This window comes from Balaenoptera physalus (genome assembly GCF_965194825.1).
Source record: "Balaenoptera physalus genome assembly, chromosome: 13".
In the NCBI taxonomy this organism is placed as follows: domain Eukaryota; kingdom Metazoa; phylum Chordata; class Mammalia; order Artiodactyla; family Balaenopteridae; genus Balaenoptera; species Balaenoptera physalus.
Genome location: NC_138892.1, coordinates 80324066 through 80346489, shown reverse-complemented (window position 1 = coordinate 80346489; position 22424 = coordinate 80324066).

The following is a 22424-nucleotide window of genomic DNA, read 5'->3' as shown; positions in this document are numbered from 1 at the left end:
ATTAATTTTGTATCCTGCTGCTTTACCAAATTCATTGATTAGCTCTGGTAGTTTTCTGGTAGCATCTTTAGGATTGTCTGTGTATAGTATCATATTATCTGCAAACAGTGACAGCTTTACTTCTTCTTTTCCCATTTGGATTCCTTTTATTTCTTTTTCTTCTCTGATTGCTGTGGCTAAAAATTCCAAAACTATGTTGAATAACAGTGGTGAGAGTGGGCAACCTTGTCTTGTTCCTGATCTTAGTGGAAATGGTTTCAGTTTTTCACCATTGAGGACGATATTCGCTGTGGGTTTGTCATATATGGCCTTTATTATGTTGAGGAAAGTTCTCTCTATGCCTACTTTCTGCAGGGCTTTTATCATAAATGGGTGTTGAATTTTGTCGAAAGCTGTCTCTGCATCTATTGAGGTGATCATATGGTTTTCTCCTTCAGTTTGTTAATATGGTGTATCACGTTGATTGATTTGCATATATTGAAGAATCCTTGCATTCTTGGAATAAACCCCACTTGATCATGGTGTATGATCCTTTTAATGTGCTGCTGTATTCTGTTTGCTAGTATTTTGTTGAGGATTTTGCATCTCTGTTAATCAGTGCTGTTGGCCTGTAGTTTTCTTTCTTTGTGACATTTTTGTCTGGTTTTGGTATCGGGGTGATGGTGGCCTCATAGTATGAGTTGGGGAGTGTTCCTCCCTCTGCTATATTTTGGAAGAGTTTGAGAAGAATAGGTGTTAGCTCTACTCTAAATGTTTGATAGCATTCGCCTGTGAAGCCATCTCGTCCTGGGCTTTTGTTTGTTGGAAGAATTTTAATCACAGTTTCAATTTCAGTGCTTGTGATTGGTCTGTTCATATTTTCTATTTCTTCCTGGTTCAGTCTAGGCAGGTTGTGCATTTCTAAGAATTTGTCCATTTCTTCCAGGTTGTCCATTTTATTGGCATAGAGTTGCTTGTAGTAATCGTTCATGATCGTTTGTATTTCTGCAGTGTCAGTTGTTACTTCTCCTTTTTCATTTCTAATTCTATTGATTTGCGTCTTCTCCCTTTTTTTTCTTGATGAGTCTCGCTAATGGTTTATCAATTTTGTTTATCTTCTCCAAGAACCAGCTTTTAGTTTTATTGATCTTTGCTATTGTTTCCTTCATTTCTTTTTCATTTATTTCTGACCTGATCTTTATGTTTTTTTCCTTCTACTAACTTTGGGGGTTTTTATTCTTCTTTCTCTAATAGCTTTGTGTGCAAGGTTAGGTTGTTTATTTGAGATGTTTCCTGCTTCTTGAGGTAGGCTTGTATTGCTATAAACGTCCCTCTTAGAACGGCTTTTGCTGCATCCCATAGGTTTTGGGTCGTCGTGTCTCCATTGTCATTTGTTTCGAGGTATTTTTTGATTTCCCCTTTGATTTCTTCAGTGATTACTTCGTTTTAAAGTAGTGTATTGTTTAACCTCCATGTGTCTGTATTTTTTACAGATCTATTCCTGTAATTGCTATCTAGTCTCATAGCATTGTGGTCTGAAAAGATACTTGATATGATTTCAAATTTCTTAAATTTACCAAGACTTGATTTGTGACCCTACGTATGATCTATCCTGGAGAATGTTCCATGAGCACTTGAGAAAAATGTGTATTCTGTTGTTTTTGGGTGGAATGTCCTATAAATATCAATTAAGTCCATCTTGTTTAATGTATCATTTAAAGCTTGTGTTTCCTTATTTATTTTCATTTTGGATGAGCTGTCCATTGGTGAATGTGAGGTGTTAAAGTCCCCTACTATGATTGTGTTACTGTCGATTTCCCCTTTTATGGCTGTTAGTATTTGCCTTATGTATTGAGGTGCTCCTATGTGGGGTGCATAAATATTTACAATTGTTATATCTTCTTCTTTGATCGCTCCCTTGATCATTATGTACTGTTCCTCTTTGTCCCTTGTAATAGTCTTTATTTTAAAGTCTATTTTGTCTGATATGAGAATTGCTACTCCAGCTTTCTTTTGATTTCCATTTGCATGGAATATCTTTTTCCATCCCCTCACTTTCAGTCTGTTTGTGTCCCTAGGTCTGAAGTGAGTCTCTTGTAGACAGCATATATACGGGTCTTGTTTTTGTATCCATTCAGCCAGTCTGTGTCTTTTGGTGGACACATTTAATCCATTTACATTTAAGGTAATTATCGATATGTTTGTTCCTATTCCAATTTTCTTAAATGTTTTGGGTTTGTTATTGTAGGTGTTTTCCTTCTCTTGTGTTTCTTGCCTAGAGAAATTCCTTTAGCATTTGTTGTAAAGCTGGTTTGGTGGTGCTGAACTCTCTCCGCTTTTGCTTGTCTGTAAAGCTTTTAATTTCTCCATCAAATCTGAATGAGATCCTTGCTGGGTAGAGTAATTTTGGTTGTAGGTTTTTCTCCTTCACCACTTTAAATATGTCCTGCCACTCCCTTCTGGCTTGCAGAGTTTCTGCTGAAACATCAGGAGAATTATGGGGATTCCGTTGTGTGTTATTTGTTGTTTTTCCTTTGCTGCTTTTAATATGTTTTCTTTATATTTAGTTTTTGATAGTTTGATTAATATTTGTCTTGGCGTGTTTCTCCTTGGATTTATCCTGTATGGGACTGTCTCTGCTTCCAGGACTTGATTAACTATTTCCTTTCCCATTTTAGGGAAGTTTTCAACTATAATCTCTTCAAATATTTTCTCAGTCCCTTTCTTTTTCTCTTCTTCTTCTGGGACCCCTATAATTCGAATGTTGGTGTGTTTAATGTTGTCCCAGAGGTCTCTGAGACTGTCCTCAGTTCTTTTCATTCTTTTTTCTTTATTCTGCTCTGCAGTCGTTATTTCCACTATTTTATCTTCCAGGTTACTTATCTGTTCTTCTGCCTCAGTTATTCTACTATTGATCACTTCTAGAGTATTTTTAATTTTATTTATTTATTTATTCATCATTGCTTGGTTCCTCTATAATTCTTCTAGGTTCTTGTTAAATGTTTTTTTGCATTTTGTTTATTCTATTTTCAAGATTTTGGATCATCTTTAGTATCATTATTCTTAACTCGTTTTCAGGTAGACTGCTTATTTCCTCTTCATTTGTTAGGTCTGGTGTGTTTTTACCTTGCTCCTTCATCTGCTGTGTGTTTTTCTGTCTTCTCATTTTGCTTATCTTACTGTGTTTGGGGTCTCCTTTTCACAGGCTGCAGGTTCATAGTTCCTGTTGTTTTTGGTGTCTGTCCCCAGTGGCTATGGTTGGTTCAGTGGGTTGTGTAGGCTTCCTGGTGGAGGGGACTAGTGCCTGTGATCTGGTGGATGAGGCTGGATCTTGTCTTTCTGGTGGGTACGTCCACGTCTGGTGGTGTTTTTCAGGGTGTCTGTAGCCTTATTATGATTTTAGGCAGCCATTCTGATAATGGATGGGGCTGTGTTCCTGTCTTGCTAGTTGTTTGGCATAGGCTGTCCAGCACTGTAGCTTGCTGGTCATTGAGTGAAGCTGGGTCTTGGTGTTCAGATGGAGATGTCTGGGAGATTTTTGCCATTTGGTATTATGTGGAGTTGGGATGTCTCTTGTGGACCAATATCCTGAAGTTGGCTCTCCCACCTCAGAGGCACAGCCCTGATGCCTAGCTGGAGCCCTAAGAGCCTTTCATCCACACTGCTCAGAATAAAAGGGAGAAAAAATAGAAAGAAAGAAAGAAAGAGGATAAAATAAAATAAAATAAAGTAAGATAAAATAAAATAAACTTATTAAAATAAAAAATAAAAAATAATTAAGAAAAAAAATTCTTTAAAGTAAAAGAAAAAAAAAAAAACCAGACGGACAGAACTCTAGGACAAATGGTGAAAGCAAAGCTATACAGAAAAAACACACATAGAAGCATACACAAACACACTCACAAAAAGAGGAAAATGGGGAAAAATAATATATATTGCTCCCAAAGTCTACCTCCTCAATTTGGGATGATTCGTTGTCTATTCAGTTATTCTACAGATGCAGGTACATCAAGTTGTTTGTGGAGATTTAATCTGCTGCACCTGCAGCTACATGGAGAAATTTCCCTTTCTCTTCTTTGTTTGCACAGCTCCCGGGGCTCAGCTTTGGATTTGGACTCGCCTCTGCGTGTAGGTCGCCTGAGGGCGTCTGTTCACGCCCAGACAGGAGGGGGTTAAAGGAGCAACGGATTCGGGGGCTCTGGCTCACTCAGGCTGGGGTGAGGGAGGGGTATGGATGCGGGGCGAGCCTGCGGCAGCAGAGGCCACCATGACGTTGCACCAGCCTTAGGCGCCGTGCGTTTTCCCGTGGAAGTTGTTCCTGGATAACAGGACCCTGGTCGTAGCGGGATGCACAGGCTCTGGGAGGGGCGGTGTGTGGATAGTGACCTGTGCTTGCACACAGGCTTCTTGGTGGTGGCAGCAGCAGCATTAACGTTTCATGCCCATCTCTGGGGTTCGCGCTGATAGCCGTGGCTCACGCCCATCTCTGGAGCTCATTTAGGTGGTGCTCTGAATCCCCTCTCCTCACATATCAGTAAACAAAGAGACAAGCAGAAGTCTCTCATCTCTTTGGCAGCTCCAGAACTTTTCCCAGACTCCCTCCCAGCTAGCCATGGTGCACTAGCCCCTTCAGGCTGTGTTCATGCTGCCAACCCCAGTGATACAAATGAAGCCTGAGTCTCAGCTCCCAGCCCCTGCCCGCCCCGGCGGGTGAGCAGACAAGCCTCTCGGGCTGGTGAGTGCTGGTCGGCACTGATCCTCTGTGCGGGAATCTCACTGCTTTGCCCTCCACACCCCTGTGGCTGCGCTGTCCTCCATGGCTCTGAAGCTTCCCCCCTCTGCCACCCACAGTCTCTGCCCACGAAGGGGCTTCCTAGTGTGTGGAAACCTTTCCTCCTTCACGGCTCCCTCCCACTGCTGCAGGTCCCATCCCTATTCTTTTGTCTCAGTTATTTCTTTTTTCTTTTGCCCTACCCAGGTACGTGGGGAGTTTCTTGCCTTTTGGGAGGTCTGACGTCTTCTGTCAGCGTTCAGTGGGTGTTCTATATGAGCAGTTCCACGTGTAGCTGTATTTCTGATGTATCTATGGGGAGGAAGGTGATCTCCACGTCTTACTCTTCTGCCATCTTCTCTCTCCTTTGTTTCTTTCTTTTTCTTCTCCCTTTTATTCTGAGCTGTGTGGATGACAGGCTCTTGGTGCTCCAGGCAGCCTTCAAGGCTGTGCGCCTGAAGTGGGAGAGCCAAGTTCAGGACACGGGTCCAAAAGAGACCTCCCTGCTCCACGTAATATCAAATGGTGAAAATCTCCCAGAGATCTGCATCTCAATGCCAAGACCCAGCTCCACTCAACGACCAGCAGGCTACACTGCTGGACACCCTATGCCAATCAACTAGCAAGACAAGAATACAACCTCATCCATTAACACAGAGACTGCCTAAAATCATAAGAAGGCCACAGACATCCCAACACATACCAGCAGATGTGGACCTGCCCACCAGAAAGACAATATCCAGCCTCATCCACCAGAACACTGGCACTAATCCCCTCCACCAGGAAGCCTACACAACCCACTGAACCAACCTTAGCCACTGGGGACAGACACCAAAAACAACAGGAACTACGAACCTGCAGCCTGAGAAAAAGAGACCCCAAACACAGTAAGTTAAACAGAATGAGAAGACAGAAACACACAGCAGATGAAGGAGCAAGACTAAAACCCATCATACCTAACAAATGAAGAGGAAATAGGCAGTCTACCTGAAAAAGAATTCAGAATAATGATAGTAAAGATGATCCACAATCTTGGAAATAGAATGGAGAAAATAAAAGAAACGTTTAACAAGCACCTAGAAGAACTAGAGAGCAAACAAACAATGATGAACAACACAATAAATGATATTAAAATTTCTCTAGAAGGGATCAATAGCAAAATAACTGAGGCAGAAGAACAGATAAGTGACCTGGAATATAAAATAGTGGAAATAACTACTGCAGAGCAGAATAAAGAAAAAAGAATGAAAAAAATTGAGGATAGTCTCAGAGACCTCTGGGACAACATTAAATGCACTAACATTTGAATTATAGGGGACCCAGGAGACAAAGAGAAAAAGAAAGGGACTCAGAAAATATTTGTAGAGATTATAGATGAAAAATTCCCCAATGTGGAAAAGGAAATAGTTAATCAAGTCCAGGAAGCAGAGACAGTCCAATACAGGATAAATCCAAGGAGAAACACGCCAAGGTACATATTAATCAAACTATCAAAATTTAAAAACAAAGAAAAAATATTAAAAGCAGCAAGGGAAAAACAACAAATAACACACATGGGAATCCCCATAAGGTTAACAGCTGATCTTTCACCAAGAACTCTGCAAGCCAGAAGGGAGTGGCAGGACATATTTAAAGTGGTGAAGGAGAAAAACCTACAACCAAGATTACTCTACCCAGCTAGGAGTTCATTCAGATTTGATGGAGAAATTAAAACCTTTACAGACAAGCAAAACCTAAGAGAATTCAGCACCACCAAACCAGCTTTACAACAACTGCTAAAGGAACTTCTCTAGGCAGGAAACACAAGAGAAGGAAAAGACCTACATAACAAACCAAAAACAATTAAGAAAATGGTAATAGGAGTATACATATTGATAATTACCTTAAACATAAATGGATTAAAGGCTCCAACCAGAAGACATACATTGGCTGAATGGATACAAAAACGAGACCCATATATATGTTGTCTACAAGAGACCCACTTCAGATATAAGGACACATACAGACTGAAAGTAAGGGGATGGAAAAAGATATTCCATGAAAATGGAAATCAAAAGAAAACTGGAGTAGCAAATCTCATATTAGACAAAATAGACTTTAAAATAAAGGCTATTACAAGAGACAAAGAAGGACATTACATAATGATCAAGGGATCAAAGCAAGAAGAAGATATAAAAGTTGTAAAAATTTATGTACCCAGCATAGGAACACCTCAATACATAAGGCAAATACTAACAGCCATAAAGGGGAAATCGACAGTATCACAATCATAGTAAGGGACTTTAACACCCCACTTTCACCAATGGACAGATCATCCAAAATGAAAATAAATTAGGAAACACAAGCTTTAAATGATACATTAAACAAGATGGACTTAATTGATATTTATAGGACATTCCATCCAAAAACTACAGAATACACATTCTTATCTAGTGTACATGGAACATTCTCCAGGATAGATCATATCTTGGGTCACAAATGAAGCTTGGTAAATTTTTTAAAAATTGAAATCATATCAAGTATCTTTTCCAAACACAACGCTATGAGACTAGATATCAATTACAGGAAAAAATCTGTAAAAAATACAAACTTATGGAGGCTAAAGAACACACTCCTTTATAACCAAGAGATAACTAAAGAAATCAAAGAGGAAATAAAAAAATACCTAGAAACAAATGACAATGAAAACACGATGACACAAAACCAATGGGATGAAGCAAAATCAGTTTGTTTTTTTTTAAGAGGGAAATTTATAGCAATACAATCCTACCTTAAGAAAAAAGAAACATCTCAAATAAACAACTTAAACTTACACCTAAAGCAATTAGAGAAGGAAGAACAAAAAACCCCAAAGTAAGCAAATGGAAAGAAATCATAAAGATCATATCAGAAATAAATGAAAAAGAAATGAATGGAACAATAGCAAAGATCAATAAAACTAAAAGCTGGTTCTTTGAGAAGATAAACAAAATTGATAAACCAGTAGCCAGACTCATCAAAAAAAAAAAGAGAGAAGACTCAAATCAATAGAATTAGAAATGAAAAAGGAGAAGTAACAACTGACACTGCAGAAATACAAACGATCATGAGAGATTACTACAAACAACTCTATGCCAATAAAATGGACAACCTGGAAGAAATGGACAAATTCTTAGAAATGCACAACCTGCCAAGACTGAACCAGGAAGAAAGAGAAAATATGAACAGACAAATCACAAGCACTGAAATTGAACCTGTGATTAAAAACCTTCCAGCAAACAGCCCAGGACCAGATGGCTTCACAGGCGAATTCTATCAAACATTTAGAGTAGAGCTAACACCTATCCTTCTCAAACTCTTCCAAAATATAGAGAGGGAGGAAAACTCCCAAATTCATCCTACGAAGCCTCCATCACCGTGATACCAAAACTGGACAAAGACGTCACAAAGAAAGAAAACTACAGGCCAACAGCACTGATTAACAGAGATGCAAAATCCTCAACAAAATACTAGCAAACAGAATCCAACAGCACATTAAAAGGATCATACACCATGATCAAGTGGGGTTTATCCCAGGAATGCAAGGATTCGTCAATATATGCAAATCAATCAATGTGATACACCATATTAACCAATTGGAGGAGAAAAACCATATGATCATCTCAATAGATGCAGAGAAAGCTTTCAACAAAATTCAACATGCATTTATGATAAAAACTCTCCAGAAAGTAGGCATAGAGGGAACTTTCCACAACATAATAAAGGTCATATATGACAAACCCACAGCCAACATCATCCTCAATGGTGAAAAACTGAAACCATTTCCACTAAGATCAGGAACAAGACAAGATTGCCCACTCTCACCACTCTTATTCAACATAGTTTTGGAAGTTTTAGCCCCAGCAATCAGAGAAGAAAGAGAAATAAAATGAATCCAAATTAGAAAAGAAGAAGTAAAGCTGTCACTGTTTGCAGATGACATAATTCTATAAATAGAGAATGCTAAATATGCTACCAGAAAACAAGTAGAGGTAATCAATGAATGTGGTAAAGTAGCAGGAAACAAAATTAATGCCCAGAAATCTCTTGCATTCCTATACACTAATGATGAAAAATCTGAATGTGAAATTAAGAAAACACTCCCATTTACCATTGCAACAAAAGGAATAATATATCTAGGAATATACCTACGTAAGGAGACAAGAGACCTGTATGCAGAAAATTATAAGACACTGATGAAAGAAATTAAAGATGATACAAATAGATGGAGAGACATACCATGTTCTTGGATTGGAAGAATCAACATTGTGAAAATGACTCTACTGCGCAAAGCAATCTACAGATGCAATGCAATCCCTATCAAACTACCACCAGCATTTTTCACAGAACTAGAACAAAAACTTCACAATTTGTATGGAAGCACAAAAGACCCCATATAACCAAAGCAATCTTGAGAAAGAAAAACGGAGCTGGAGGAATCAGGCTCCCTCACTTCAGACTATACTACAAAGCTACAGTAATCAAGACAGTATGGTACTGGCACAAAAACAGAAATATAGATCAATGGAACAGGATAGAAAGCCCAGAGATATACCCACACACATATGGTTACCTTATCTTTGGTAAAGGAGGCAAGTATATACAGTGGAGAAAAGACAGCCTCTTCAATAAGTGGTGCTGGGAAAACTGGACAGCTACATGCAAAAGAATGAAATTAGAACACTCCCTAACACCATATAAAAAAATAAACTCAAAATGGATTAGAGACCTAAATGTAAGACCAGACACTATAAAACTCTTAGAGGAAAAGATAGGCAGAACACTCTATGACATAAATCACAGCAAGATCCTTTTTGTCCTAGCTCCTAGAGAAATGGAAATAAAAACAAAAATAAACAAATGGGACCGAACGAAACTTAAAATCTTTTGCACAGCAAGGGAAACCATAAACAAGACGAAAAGACAACCCTCAGAATGGGAGAAAATATTTGCCAATGATGCAACTGGCAAAGGACTAATCTCCAAAATTTAAAAGCAGCTCATGCAGCTCAATATCAAAAAATCAAACCACCCAATCCAGAAATGGGCAGAAGATCTAAATAGACATTTCTCCAAAGAAGATATACAGATTGCCAACAAACACATGAAAGAATGCTCAACATCATTAATCATTAGAGAAATGCAAATCAAAACTTCAATGAAGTATCACCTCACACCGGTCAGAATGGTCATCATCAAAACATCTAGAAACAATAAATGCTGGAGACGGTGTGGAGAAAAGGGAACAGTGTTGTACTGTTGGTGGGAACGTAAATTGATACATCTCCTATGGAGAACAGTATGGAGGTTCCTTAAAGAACTAAAAACAGAACTACCATACAACCCACTAATCCCACTACTGGGCATATACCCTGAGAAAAGTATAATTCAAAATGAGTCATGTACCAAAATGTTCATTGCAGCTCTATTTACAATAGCCAGGACATGGAAGCAACCTAAATGTTCATCAACAGATCAATGGATAAAGAATATGTGGCACATATATACAATGAAATATTACTCAGCTATAAAAGAAACGAAATTCAGTTATTTTTAGTGAGGGGATGGTGTTAGAATCTGTCATACAGTGTGAAGTAAGTCAGAAAGAGAAAAATACATACCGTATGCTAATGCATATATGTGGAATCTAAAAAAAAAAAAAAAGAAAAACCTAGGGGTAAGATGGGAATAAAGACGCAGACCTACTAGAGAATGGACTTGAACAGGGAGAGGGAAGGGTAAGCTGGGACAAAGTGAGAGATTGTCATGGACATATATACACTACCAAACGTAAAATAGATAGCTAGTGGGAAGCAGCCGCATAGCACAGGGAGATCAGCTCGGTGCTTTGTGACCACCTAGAGGGGTGGGATAGGGAGGGTGGCAGGGAGGGAGATGCAAGAGGGAAGAGATATGGGAACATATGTATATGTATAATTGATTCACTTTGTTATAAAGCAGAAACTAACACGCCATTCTAAAGCAATTATACTCTAATAAAGATGTTTAAAAAATTAAAATTAAAAAAAAAAAGAATAGCTGCTCAGTAGATATTTATTGAATAAACTAATGACTAGAGAATTTTCCCCCTTTTTAGAAAATCCCTGGCATTTATAGTAAAATATATATATAAAGCAAAAAACAATCACGCCAAAATGCATTCTCCTGAAACAGTCACAATTTTATCTTCTTTTAAACTTCTTTCTATGCATCAAAATGTACCTGAGATGGCAGTTGAGACCACTCTACCTACACTGCTGTGTGCTTATTCTCTTCAGAAGGCAGCTGATATTATAAATCAAAGCTTTTGTTTGCAATTTCTCTTTAAAATGTATAAAAATAATTTTCTGTTATCATTAAGTATTCTTCTGAAATGTGATTTTTTTAGTGCACTATGTGATATAACTTATTTTGCCAAAGTCTTATTGTCAGACATTCATGCTGTTTCCTTAATCCAACACTGTCTGATATAAATATATGAGGTTTCTAACTTGCTTTGATTAGCTTAACTGATATATGACCTTATGTTATCTTGTTTATAATTTATTGTTCTTTAAATCTTTTCTTATTGTTTTCCTTTTTAATGGTCTTTTGCTATATTGACTACTTTGTTTTTTCTCTCTGGTAATATAGAAAGAGTATTCTTTGTTTTTATTATAGTAATATCTGTTTTTAGGTAACTATAACCTATTATTTTCCATGAATATTTGCATCTAAGCATTTATTAACAACCTCCATGTATTATAGCACATTAAACTTGCGTTTCTTCTGTCATCCCTTCCCCATTTCATTTCCAGTTTTTGTTAGTGAAATATGAAATTTAAGTCTTTATCATTTAATATTTTATATCCTATATTCTTTTTCAAGATATTTTTATATTATATTAAATTTTATAATAATTTAATATTTATTCAGTTTTTAAAGTAGCTTTTTTCTTAGAGATAATTCCTTTATACTGTGACTTCTCTATTCTTAAGATCTTTGCTTTTTTGTTCTTTTCTCATTTTGTTAAATTACTTCTTCAAATATTTTGTATTAAGTGTATATATATACTATACTTTCTGTATACTTGCACATCTAAAAATATCTTTTTCTTGTACTTATAGTTGAATGCAAATTCAGCCTTATGTAGAATTTTTATCTCAATTTTTTTCTCTGCAAAACTCAGAGAATATTGTTCTACTTCCTGATCTTAAGAATAAGGTCAATGAACTTTGGGGATACATATACCCTGTACCATACCCAAAATCTGAAGGGTGAGAATGTGCAACTGTTAAAATGTGGTAATTTTTTTAAAGTATAGCTAATCAGTAATGTAAGAGATAAATCATGTTTCCATCTGTTTTGTGACAAGGTGAACACTTGAATATTTTCAGCCAGAAAGCAAATAAAAATGACACAACTGATTTTCTTACTGCCATCTTACTATCTCTGTCCTGCTTATGTCTTGCATATGCCTGTTCAAGCATGCTTGCTTGTTTATGGTGACATTGTACAATATTATCATGTGAATACACAAGTCTCCTAAATTTCAGCTGTCGTTGGATATAATTTATTTCTTGATACCTGTGATGACTTTTAAACTGTGCAATATTTAAACTGTATGTAACATTTTCACAACAATTTCTATTCATTCAATTACTAAGTCAAGAATGTAAAACAAACAAATATTTTATTATTATCAAGAAGTTTCCATCTGGTGCAGTATAAGGAGAATACATTGAGGTTCTAATATGAGGTTATAATTATCCATTTGTTTTGAAAGTCACGAAAAGAAGAGAGAAATAGTACCAACCAAAGTTTACCTTTAAAACAAGGAAACTTTAAAATAAAACTTGAAATTTTAAAGCATCTTGGTTCAGATATTTCTCATCATTTTATATGTAGGAGGTAGAAGTCCCTTGTTTGTGTCATTTGTTCTAATAATAAAAATTTACCCATGAAAAATAACTATGATATAAAATATTCTAAATTAAACAACATTGGAAATTTTCAGAAAATATAAAGGACATTATATAATTTTTAAAATCAATACAATTGAGGACTGAATACCAATTTCATGGTAAAACTATTGCTGATAATTAGAATTATATATTTACAATTATAATTAAATTATCGAATCACTCACAACAGGTTAAAATACTAGAATGCACTTGAAATTAATAGTTACTATATTTACTTAGACAACAAAGTCTATATTTAAGAAAGATAATCTACTTCAGAACTATCCCAAAGTTTTAGTTTATAAGACAATATTCCAATAGAATTGTGCAAATTTAAAATAGAATCATAAGGACTAGAATGCTGAATGGCATTTGTAAGTAGATCCTTTTGGATTTATTTAGTAGTTTCTGGTGGAAATATTGGTGTACAAATAAATGACAGCTGTCAGTTCATGTAAAACAGCTGAATTAAATATCAAAATTGAAGGAGAGATTCTTAAATTTTATTGTTGTTGAAGGGACAGCTGGAAACAACTTAGAGTTTATTGTAATGAGTCAAAGAAATCAAAGTTAATTTAAATAAGATCTGTGCTCATAGGTGTGGCATCTATATAAATTTGAATTTTAGTGATGATGTAGAAAATTCATTGTTTAGATTGAACAATGGTGAGGCTTTGTAAGGAATTCCAAAATGCTCTGAACTTTAAAATATTTTTATGACACTATGCATCTGAGATATGATAGGCATTTTGTTTCCCAAAATATTTGTGAATAAGACAAAGGTGTACCATGTAGAAAATAAAATTGTTTGTTGGAAACACATTGAATTGTATAACATCATGGGTTATATGAAACAATGTTTCAAAAATGTAACTTGGCTAATAATTGAAGTAATTTGCTGAAATTGGCTTCCAGATTCAGATTTTATCTTTACCTTAAAACTTCTACATCACATTTATTAACGACTGGGGATATTGCCTTAAAGCCAATAAATATTTACCTTAAAGTAAATATATAGCCAATCCTCACTTTTCAAAAGTAGAAGCATTGAAGGGAAACAAAACCATCGAGCAGAGTAAAGAGGAATTTATGCAAAAAACAAAAACCCCCCAACCAACCAACTAAACAACCAACAAAAAAAAAAAAACGACTGAAACTGATATTTCAAAGTTACTAAATCTATAAACAACAAAACAAAAACTTTTAGACTAAAAATTTTGTAAGACTATTTATAAACTATGTTTTATAATGTAAGAACACTCTCCTCAACCTCTACTCCATTGTTACTTTTGTATGTCAGTTCTTTCGCCAGCAATGCTACTATTTCATTTCCCCATATGATGACTGAGACTGTAGTATAAACAAAATGAAACAAATCTATTCAAAAGGGAATATAGGCGTGGGGAACATGGGGACGGTGGGGGAATGAACACAGACATAATTCTTGATCTTGATAGAAGCGAGATTTAAAGAGAACAATGCCTATTAATTTTGCATTTACCATTATATGTTATAAAATTAAATTTTTATTCCTGTTTAACAGATTCAATTAACCACATTTGATCCACTGATCCAGTTTTGTGAACTGGGAATGTGATATACAAGATATAGCAGAATAAAGGCTAATTGATGAATTTTTAAATGAATCTCAGTTGCACGGAATTCTGTTAATCATGTTTGGCTTGTAGACAAATTGTCTTCATTGGCCCATGCAAGGTCCTCTTTTATGCTTGTTGGTATGGTGAATATACATATTTATTAGTATAAAGAGCATCTGTGAACTCAAATCTTAAGAACTAGACCATTTCTAGTTATTTATACCTGTACATTTATTCATCCTTATTCTACTCCTCTACTTCCCACTTCCAAATTAACACTATCCTAAATTTTTTGTTTGTCATTCTCTTGATTTTCTTGGTAACAGCTTTATTGGGATATAATTCAAATACAAATCAATTCATCTACTTAAAGTGTATAATTAAATGGTTGTTAGTATATTCACATACTTGTAAAACCCATCACCACAATTAATTTTATTTTTTTAAACATCTTTATTAGAGTGTAATTGCTTTATAATGGTGTGTCAGTTTCCTCTTTATAACAAAGTAACTCAGTTATAGATATACATATGTCCCCATATCTTTTCCCTCTTGCAACTCCCTCCTCCCACCCTCCCTATCCCACCCCTCTAGGTGGTGAAAAAGCACCAAGCTGATCTCCCTGTGCTATGTGGCTGCTTCCCACTAGCCATCTATTTTAGGTTTGGTAGTGTATATATGTCCATACCACTCTCTCACTTTGTCCCAGCTTACCCTTCCCCCTCCCCGTATCCTCAAGTGCATTCTCTAGTAGGTCTGCATCTTTATTCCCACCTTGCCCCTAGGTTCTTCTGACCATTTTCTTTTCTTTTCTTTTCTTTTCTTTAGATTCCATATGTATGTGTTAGTATACGGTATTTGTTTTTCTCTTTCTGACTTACTTCACTCTATATGACAGTCTCTAGGTCCATCCACCTCACCACAAACAACTCAATTTCGTTCCTTTTTACGGCTGAGTAATATTCCATTGTATACATGTGCCACATCTTCTTTATCCATTCATCTGTTGATGGACACTTAGGTTGCTTCCATGTCCTGGCTATTGTAAATAGAGCTGCAATGAAGATTTTGGTACATGACTCTTTTTTTTTTTAACATCTTTATTAGAGTATAATTGCTTTATAATGGTGTGTCAGTTTCCTCTTTATAACAAAGTAACTCAGTTATATATATACATATGTTCCCATATCTCTTCCCTCTTGCATCTCCCTCCCTCCCACCCTCCCTATCCCACCCCTCTAGGTGGTGACAAAGCACCGGGCTGATCTCCCTGTGTTATGCGGTTGCTTCTCACTAGCTATCTATTTTACGTTTGGCAGTGTATATGTCCATGCCACTCTCTCACTTTGTCACAGCTTACCCTTCCCCCTCCCCATATCCTCAAGTCCATTCTCTGGTAGGTTTGTGTCGTTATTCCCGTCTTGACACTGAGTTCTTCATGACTTTTTTTTTTCCCTTAGATTCCATATATATGTGTTAGCATACTGTATTTATTTTTCTTTCTGACTTACTTCACTCTGTATGACAGACTCTAACTCCATCCCCCTCACTACAAATAACTCCATTTCATTTCTTTTTATGGCTGAGTAATATTCCATTGTATATATGTGCCACATCTTCTTTATCCATTCATCCGATGATGGACACTTAGGTTGCTTCCATGTCCTGGCTATTGTAAATAGATCTGCAATGAACATTTTGGTACATGACTCTTTTTGAATTATGGTTTTCTCAGGGTATATGCCCAGTAGTGGGATTGCTGGGTCATATGGTAGTTCTATTTTTAGTTTTTTAAGGAACCTCCATACTGTTCTCCATAGTGGCTGTATCAATTTACATTCCCACCAACAGTGCAGGAGTGTTCCCTTTTCTCCACACCGTCTCCAGCATTTATTGTTTCTAGATTTTTTGATGATGGCCAATCTGACCAGTGTGAGATGATATCTCATTGTAGTTTTGATTTGCATTTCTCTAATGATTAATGATGTTGAGCATTCTTTCATGTGTTTGTTGGCAATCTGTATATCCTCTATGGAGAAATGTCTATTTAGGTCTTCTGGCCATTTTTGGATTTAGTGGTTTGTTTTTTTGATATTGAGCTGCATGTGTTGCTTGTATGTTTTGGAGATTAATACTTTGCCAGTTGCTTCATTGGCAAATTTTTTTCCCATTCTGAGGTTTATCTTTTCATCTTGTTTATGGTTTCCTTTGCTGTGCAAAAGTTTTTAAGTTTCGTTAGGTCCCATTTGTTTATTTGTGTTTTTATTTCCATTTCTCTAGGAGCTGGGTCAAAAAGGATCTCGCTGTAATTTATGTCATAGAGTGTTCTGCCTATGTTTTCCTCTACGACTTTGATGGTGTCTGGCCTTGCATTTAGGTCTTTAATACATTTTGAGTATATTTTTGTGTATGGTGTTAGGGAGTGTTCTAATTTCATTCTTTTACATGTAGCTGTCCAGTTTTCCCAACACATCTTATTGAAGAGGCTGTCTTTTCTCCACTGTATATGCTTGCCTCCTTTATCAAAGATAAGGTGACCATATGTGTGTGGGTTTATCTCTGGGCTTTCTATCCTGTTCCATTGATCTATATTTCTGTTTTTGTGCCAGTACCATACTGTCTTGATTACTGTAGCTTTGTAGTATAGTCTGAAGTCAGGGAGCCTGATTCCTCCAGCTCCGTTTTTCTTTCTCAAGATTGCTTTGGTTTTTCGGGGTCTTTTGTGTTTCCATACAAATTGTGAAATTTTTGTTCTAGTTCTGTGAAAAATGCTAATGGTAGTTTGATAGGGATTGAATTGCATCTGTAGATTGCTTTGGGTAGTAGAGTCATTTTCACAATGTTGATTCTTCCAATCCAAGAACATGGTATATATCTCCATCTATTTGTATCATCTTTAATTTCTTTCATCAGTGTCTTATAATTTTCTGCATACAGGTCTCTTGTCTCCTTAGGTAGATATATTCCTAGATATTTTATTCTTTTTGTTGCAATGGTAAATGGGAGTGTTTTCTTAATTTCACTTTCAGATTTTTCATCATTAGTGTATAGGAATGCAAGAGATTTCTGGGCATTAATTTTGTATCCTGCAACTTTACCAAATTCATTGATTACCTCTAGTAGTTTTCTGGTAGCATCTTTAGGATTCTCTATGTATAGTATCATATCATCTGCAAACAGTGACAGCTTTACTTCTTCTTTTCCGATTTGGATTCCATTTATTTCTTTGTCTTCTGTGATTGCTGTGGCTAAAACTTCCAAAACAATGTTGAATAATACTGAAGAGAATGAACTTGTCTTCTTCCTGATCTTAGTGGAAATGGTTTCAGTTTTTCACAATTGAGGACTATGTGGGCTGTGGGTTTGTCATATATGGCCTTTATTATGTTGAAGAAAGTTCCCTCTATGCCTGCTTTCTGGAGGGTTTTTGTCATAAATCAGTGTTGAATTTTGTCGAAAGCTTTCTCTGCATCTGTTGAGATGATCATATGGTTTTTCTCCTTCTATTTGTTAATATGGTGTATCACGTTAGATTGATTAGTGTATATTGAAGAATTCTTGCATTCCTGGGATAAACCCCACTTCATCATAATGTGTGATACTTTTAATGTGCTGTTGGATTCTGTTTGCTAGTATTTTGTTGAGGAATTTTGTATCTGTGTTCATCAGTGATATTGGACTGTATTTTTCTTTCATTGTGACATCTTTGTCTGGTTGTGATATCAGAGTGATGGTGGCCTCGTAGATTGAATTTGGGAGTCTTCCCCCCTCTGCCATATTTTGGAAGAGTTTGAGAAGGATAGGTGTTAGCTCTACTCTAAATGGTCGATAGAATTCGCCTGTGAAGCCATGTGGTCCTGGGCTTTTGTTTGTTGGAAGATTTTAATCACAGTTTCAATTTCAGTGCTTGTGATTGGTCTGTACATATTTTCTATTTCTTCCTAGTTAAGTCTTGGAAGGTTGTGCATTTCAAAGACTTTGTCCAATTCTTCCAGGTTGTCCATTTTATTGGCATAGAGTTGCTTGTAGTAATCTCTCATGATCGTTTGTATTTCTGCAGTGTCAGTTGTTACTTCTCCTTTTTCATTTCTAATTCTATTGATTTGAATCTCCCTTTTTTTTTTTTTTTGATGAGTCTTGCTTTATCTGCTTTATCAATTTTGTTTTTCTTCTCAAAGAATCAGCTTTTAGTTTTATTGATCTTTACTATCATTACCTTCATTTCTTTTTCATTTTTTTCTGATCTGATCTTTATGATTTCTTTCCATCTGCTAACTTTGGGGTGTTTTTGTTCTTCTTTCACTAATTGCTTTAGATGTGAGTTTAGGTTGTTTATTTGAGATGTTTCTTGTTTCTTAAGGTAGGCATGTATAGCTATAAACTTCCGTCTTAGAATTGCTTTTGCTGCATCCCATAGGTTTTGGTCATTGTGTTTTCATTGTCATTTGTTTCTAGGTATTTTTTGATTTCCTCTTTGATTTCTTCAGTGATCTCTTGGTTATTAAGCAGTGTGTTGTTTAGCCTCAATGTGTTTGTATTTCTTACAGACTTTTTCCTGTAATTGATATCGTCTCATAACGTTGTGTTTGGAAAAGATACTTGATATGATTTCAATTTTTAAAAAATTTACCAAGGCTTGATTTGTGACCCAAGATATGATCTATCCTGGGGAATGTTCCATGAGCACTTGAGAAGAAAGTGTATTCTGTTGTTTTTGGAAGGAATGTCCTATAAATATCAATTAAGTCCATCTTGTTTAATGTATCATTTAAAGCTTGTATTTCCTTATTTATTTTCATTTTGGATGATCTGTCCATTAGTGAAAGTGGAATGTTAAAGTCACCTACTATGATTGTGTCACTGTCGATTTCCCCTTTTATGGCTGTTAGTATTTGCCTTATGTATTGAGGTGCTCCTATGTTGGGTGCATAAATATTTACAATTGTTATATCTTCTTCTCAGATCGAACCCTTGATCATTATGTACTGTCCTTCTTTGTCTCTTGTAATAGTCTTTGTTTTAAAATCTATTTTGTCTGATATGAGAATTGCTACTCCAGCTTTCTTTTGATTCATTTGCATGGAATATCTTTTTCCATCCTCTCACTTTCTGTATGTGTCCCTAGGTCTGAAGTGGGTCTCCTGTAGACAGCATATATACAGGTCTTGTTTTTGTATCCATTCAGACAGTCTATGTATTTTGGTTGTAGCATTTATTCCACTTATGTTTAAGGTAATTATCGATATGTATGTTTCTATTACCATATTCTTAATTGTTGTGGGTTTATTATTGTAGGTCTTTTCCTTCTCTTGTGTTTCCTGACTAGAGAAGTTCCTTTAGCAGTTGCTGTAAAGCTGGTTTGGTGGTGTTGAATTCTCTTAGCTTTTGCTTGTCTGTAAAGCTTTTAATTTCTCTGTCAAATCTGAATGAGTTCCTTGCTCGGTAGAGTAATCTTGGTTGTAGGATTTTCTCCTTCATCACTTTAAATATGTCCTGCCACTCCCTTCTGGCTTGCAAAGTTTTTGCTGAAAGATCAGCTGTTAACCTTATGGGGATTCCCTTATGTGTTACTTGTTGTTTTTCCCTTGCTGCTTTTAATATTTGTTCTTTGTATTTAATTTTTGATAGTTTGATTAATATTTCTTGATGTGTTTCTCCTTGGATTTATCATGTATGGTAGTGTCTACATTTCCTGCACTTGATTGACTAATTCCTTTCCCATATTAGGGAAGTTTTCAACTCTAATCTCTTCAAATATTTTCTCAGTCCCTCTCTTTTTCTCTTCTTATTCTGGGACCCCTATAATTCAAATATGGGTGTGTTTAATGTTGTCCCAGAGGTCTCTGAGACTGTCCTCAATTCTTTTCATTCTTTTTTCTTTATTCTGCTCTGCAGTAGTTATTTCCACTATTTTATATTCCAGGCCACTTATCCGTTCTTTTGTGTCAGTTATTATTCTGCCATTGATCCCTTCTAGAGAATATTTAATTTCATTTATTGTGTTGTTCATCTCTGTTTGTTTGCTCTTTAGTTCTTCTAGGTCCTTGTTAAACGTTTTGTATTTTCTCCATTCTATTTCCAAGATTGTGGATCGTCTTTACTATCATTATTCTGAATTCTTTTTCAGGTAGACTGCCTATTTCCTCTTCATTTGTTAGGTATGATGGGTTTTAGTCTTGCTCCTTCATCTGCTGTGTGTTTTTCTATCTTCTTTTGTTTCACTTACTGTGTTTGGGGTCTCCTTTTCACAGGCTGCAGGTTCGTAGATTCCATTGTTTTTGGTGTCTGTCCCCAGTGGCTAAGGTTGGTTCAGTGGGTTGTGTAGGCTTCCTGGTGGAGGGGACTAGTGCCTGTGTTCTGGTGGTTGAGGATGGATCTTGTCTTTCTAGTGGGCAAGTCCACGTCTGGTGGTGTGTTTTGGGGTGTCTGTGTCCTTATTATGATTTTAGGTAGCCTCTGTGCTAATGGATAGAGTTATGTTCTTATCTTGCTATTTGTTTGGCATAGGGTGTCCAGAAGTGTAGCTTGCTGGTCGTTGAGTGGAGTTGGATCTTTGCCTTGAGATGGAGATCTCTGGGTGATTTTTGCCATTTGATATTACATGGAGTTGGGAGGTCTCTGGTGGACCAGTGTCCTGAACTTGGCTCTCCCACCTCAAACGCACAGCCCTGACACCTGGCTGGAGCACCGAGAGCCTGTCCACCACATGGCTCAGAATAAAAGGGAGAAAAAAAAGAAAGAAACAAAGAAGAAGAGATAATAAAATGAAGTAAAATAAAATAAAGTTATTAAAATGAAAAATAAAATATTAATAAGAAAAAATAATTTTTTAAATAATAAATAAAACCAAACCAAAAAAAAAAAAAATCCCAGACAGACAGAACCTTAGGACAAATGGTAAAAGCAAAGCTATACAGACAAAATCACACAGAGAAACATACAAATACACACTCACAAAAAGAGAAAAAGGGCAAAAATATATATATATCGTTGCTCCCAAAGTTCACCTCCTCAATTTGGGATGATTCGTTGTCTATTCAGGTATTCCACAGATGCAGGGTACATCAAGTTGATTGTGGAGATTTAATCTGCTGATCCTGGGGCTGCTGGGAGAGATTTCTCTTTCTCTTCTTTGTTCATACAGCTCCCGGTGTTCAACTTTGGATTTGGACCCGCCTCTGCGTGTAGGTCGCCTGAGGGCATCTGTTCTTCGCTCAGACAGGAAGGGGTTAAACAAGCAGCTGCTTCCGCGGCTCTGGCTCATTCAGGCTTGGGGGAGGGAGGGTTACGGATGCGGGGCAAGCCTGCGGCGGCAGAGCCTGGTGTGACCTTGCACCAGCCTGAGGCATGCCGTGCGTTCTCCCGGGGAAGTTGTCCCTGGACCACGAGAACCTGGCAGTGGTGGGCTGCACAGGCTCCCGGGAGGGGCGGTTTGGATAGTGACCTATGCTTGTACACAGGCTTCCTGGTGGCGGCAGCAGCAGCCTTAGCGTCTCATGCCCGTCTCTGGGGTCCGCGCTGATAGCCGCGGCTCGCGCCCGTCTCTGGAGGTCCTTTAAGCGGAACTCTTAATCCCCTCTCCTCGTGCACCAGAAAACAAAGAGGCAAGAAAAAGTCTCTTGCCTCTTTGGCAGCTCTAGAGTTTTTCCCGGACTCCCTCCCAGCTAGCTGTGGGGCACTAGCCCCTGCAGGCTGTGTTCACGCAGCCAACCCCAGTTCTCTCCCTGCAATCCGACTGAAGCCCGAGCCTCAGCTCCCAGCCCCCACCTGCCCCGGCAGGGGAGCAGACAAGCCTCTTGGGATGGTGAGTGCTGCTTAGCACCGATCCTCTGTGCGGGAATCTCTCTGCTTTGGCCTCCGCACCCCTGTTGCTGTGCTCTCCTCTGTGGCTCCGAAGCTCCCCCCCTTAGCCATCCGCAGTCTCTTCCCGCTAAGGGGCTTCCTAGTGTGTGGAAACCTTTCCTCCTTCACAGCTCCCTACCACTGGTGCAGGTCCCGTCCCTATTCTTTGTCTCTGTTTTTTCTTTTTTCTTTTGCCCTACCCAGGTACGTGGGGAGTTTCTTGCCTTTTGGGAGGTCTGAGGTCTTCTGCCAGCATTCAGTAGGTGTTCTGTA